A 3,837-nucleotide genomic window follows, 5' to 3' on the forward strand; every position below is an offset into this window, starting at 1 on the left:
CATAGGCTGATCTTCTGTTTTGGCTTGTTTATTCCTCCTTCTAGTTCTTCTCTTTCTTCTCTTATTTGGCTTATCCCCAAATTGATTAAGAAACATGTGTTCCCAAAACCATGGGGGGTGACATATGTCACAAAAACAACCTTCCCACTTGACGTGACTAGTCTGCCAAGTGCCTTCTTGCCTTGGAAAGGTTTTCCATTTGGAGCTCGTGCAATAATACGTTGTTCCCATCTGGTGGGCTTTAGAATTCCCCTCTTGAAGTAGGGAGCAAGAGTCTCGAGATTGACTGTTTCCACCATTGATCTTGCCACTCGCCTCCGCCTTATTGTTCCTAGTGACCCATCCATATCGTACGTAATTCAAACCCTACCCATCAAAGCGTACATCTTCCACATCATCTCCACTGCTCAATTTTCTCTTCTCCTCATTCTTTTCCCCCATTTTCCTCTTCTCCTTGATGCTGCTATATTGAGAGAGGGATTCGGTTTTGGTGGAGAAGATAGGTGGGGTTAAATAGAGTGGTGATTTAGCATGGTTGTGGAAAGTCTATCACGTTCCCAAGGCTTGAGATATTGAGTGAGGAGTTTGGTTTTAAAACCAAATTTGGTGGACGTGATCACGTTCCAAGGCGTGAGATTTTGAGAGAGGAATTTGGTTTTAAAACCAAGTTTGGTGGACATGGTTGTGGGAAGTCAATCACGTTCCAAGGCGTGAGATTCTGAGAGAGGAATTTGGTTTTAAAACCAAATTTGGTGGACATGGTTGTGGGAAGTCGATCACGTTCCAAGGCGTGAGATTTTGGGAGAGGAATTTGGTTTTCGTGGACATGTTTTTGGGAAGTCGATCAGGTTCCAAAGGCATGTGCTTGTCGCCGGTCAGTGTACTAACATATCACGTTTTAGAGATTTTGTTCCTAAAAGTTCTAACAAGCCAAAAGTATTTCAATTTGGATTTAAACAAATTTGTTCAAATCCAAATTGAAATACTGCATGTCTTGCAAGGAAGACGATCAATTTTGGACAAATCGATTTTCAATGTTAGAATATAATCTACATCACCTAAGAATTAAGAAACACACAATCAACCAAAAACTCACACCAAAATGGAATAACAAAACCAGATCACATGCACCAACGCCATGCAACTAAAGAGCTTTACCTTGGACACCAAGAAATGTTGTAGACCTTTTTTTTTTTTTTTAAGAGCTTCCCAATAAACCAATACTGGCTTATAAAAAAGCACCCACTCCCATCCAGATACTCCACTCATCTTCAAGGTACTTATTGTTGCAAATACCACCTGAATTAATAGATAATATTTGTTACGTTTTAACTCGTAAGTGCATAAGATCAAAATAGTAGTATAGGGTGCAGGTACAAGATCATTCCCACGAGGATTGATAAATTTTGATTAAAATTAATTTCTGTAAAAAAAAGAAGATAAAAGATTGATTTTGATTCAATAAAGATATAAGGTAGGGCTTTGATATCTACCACTAATCACACTTAGATAATATAACAATATGCCAATGATCAAATCATATTACAATTACTTAATGTTTGTCAACCTAAGGGCATAGGTGTCTACTCCATAAGTTATTGATCTCTCTAAGCAACGAATTAGGCATGGGTGTCTACTCTAATTCTTTTCTTCTTCAAAGGATTTAGCATGGGTGTCTACTAAGTTTTTTTTTAAGAAAGCATAAATCTATGAAAATCGACAAACACATGAGACCTAGAGCATAGGTGTCTACTCCCGGTTCTCCATGTTGATTAACCCAAGAACACACAAAGATATCTTTTGTCACTTTATTAAGCCCAGGAATCGATAATCCAAATTGACTTAAATAACTAATCCATACCACATGCATATGTTGGCCAAACACACTCATATGAGAAATGCAATTAAATAGGGAATAATCAAGTTAAGCATCACAATATGATTATTACAAAGGCGCCAATATTGAAATATTAAATAAACATGATTAGGGCTTCAATCTAGCCCTACTACAGTATTACATGAGTTTGATGTTAAACATTTTCATAATAAAATAAAAAGGAAAAGAATAAACCTGAAAACTTGAGCATGAAGAGCCGTCAATTCTTCCCCAAAAGCAAGTGTATTTTTTCTACGAAGCTTAAGGCTCTATTTATAGGCCTAGAAAAATCCTTGAACCCCTAGGAAACCTAGTAAAATCGCAGGGTTTAATCCTAGTACAACTAGGACTTGGGAAACCCTAATTTGGAAGGAGATGGAATTTTGGCCGCATCATGGCTTTCTCCATCGCATGGGTGCGCTCGATTGTAGGAGTAGTGCGCTCGGTCACACACCTGCGATCGAGCCTTGTGTTGGACGCTCAAGCATAGATGTGCTCGAGCCAACTTCACGCAAACACCTTGCACTCACTCCTTGGCTTGGATGCTCGATTGCTGGTGCACTCGAGCATAGATCTAGTGCGATCGATCGCACTATTTGGATGCTTTGTTCCAAATTAGCTTTAAGTCCAAAATTTCAACAAGAGCTGCATTTCTTCTATGACCTACAAAAATACGTAAAAACATAAAAGGGAAATAAAATAACACAAAATAATAAGTCTAAGAAATTAACAAGTGTAAAGTAAGGGGCTTAAATATGGATATTTTTGCACTTATCACACCCCCAAACTTACATATTGCTAGTCCCTTAGCAATACAAACTAAAAAAAATGAAAAACAAAAAGATAAATTCATATTTCGTAGGATGTACGATTGCATTTAACGTATGCAACAAGCCTTTTAAACCTCTAGGCATTCTCTAGATGACAAGTGAAGTCTCGTGAGGGTTTTCCAGGAATGTTACCTACGAACATTATGCAAAGTTCATGTTATCCAAAAATTAAAGTGTCACTCAAAATCATGATTTTCATTTATAAGCAACCTTAAAAAGGTAAATTCCATCTCCTCAACGAATTGAAATTTTAAAGTCTAATTACTTACAAAAGAGAGTTCAAGGCATCACAAGTTCGAAACATTGTAAAGTAAACTAGCACATAAATATGAAACTTCTAATTAATTCCAATGTGCAATGTCTCAATATCTCAAAGTTCAAATCCCCATCATAATGAACAACAATAGCGGTGCCTTAGCTAATGATCTTTTTAATTTTTACCATGTCAATAGCAGCGACCCCTGAGTTCGAAGGGGTGCAATGGTTAAGGCTTTAGACACTAAGCTACCAAGCTTTTATATATATATATATAATAAAACCACATTAAAAACACCCAAGAAAACCCATCATAGGACTCAAACCCCTCCTCTCACCCCAAAATCCAAAACCTTAACCATTGAACCATTAAGCCTTTTGTGATATTAATTACATATAAATAAACTATATATAATAAACCGAACTTATAAAAACCCAAAAAACCACATTTCAAGAGTCGAACACATACCCCTCACCCCCAAAATCCACCACACAAACCACTAGGCTACAAAGCATTTTTGTTATACTTTCACATCCCTATACAACATATATACTATCACATCCCTATACAATCTTTTTTAATTTTTTTTTTTTTTTGACATGTCCACACAAGGGAAGGGGGAAGGGGGATTTGAACTAGTGACCTCCGCTTCATTAGGCGTGGTCCACAGCCGATTGAGCTACCCTTGGAGACTTTTAATTTTTCTTTTGTGTCCACTAAGAGATCGACTTGAGTGCACCTGTTGCACAAAAGTCACATTTTGTGCCACCAATAAGAAGCTGACACATCAGCCAATTTCATTAAACTTATACTGAAAACAAAACTACACTAGATTATACTCTAATAAAATAATAAAAAAAAAAACAGAATTGAAG

Source organism: Corylus avellana, chromosome ca11 (assembly GCF_901000735.1).
Source record: "Corylus avellana chromosome ca11, CavTom2PMs-1.0".
Lineage (NCBI taxonomy): Eukaryota > Viridiplantae > Streptophyta > Magnoliopsida > Fagales > Betulaceae > Corylus > Corylus avellana.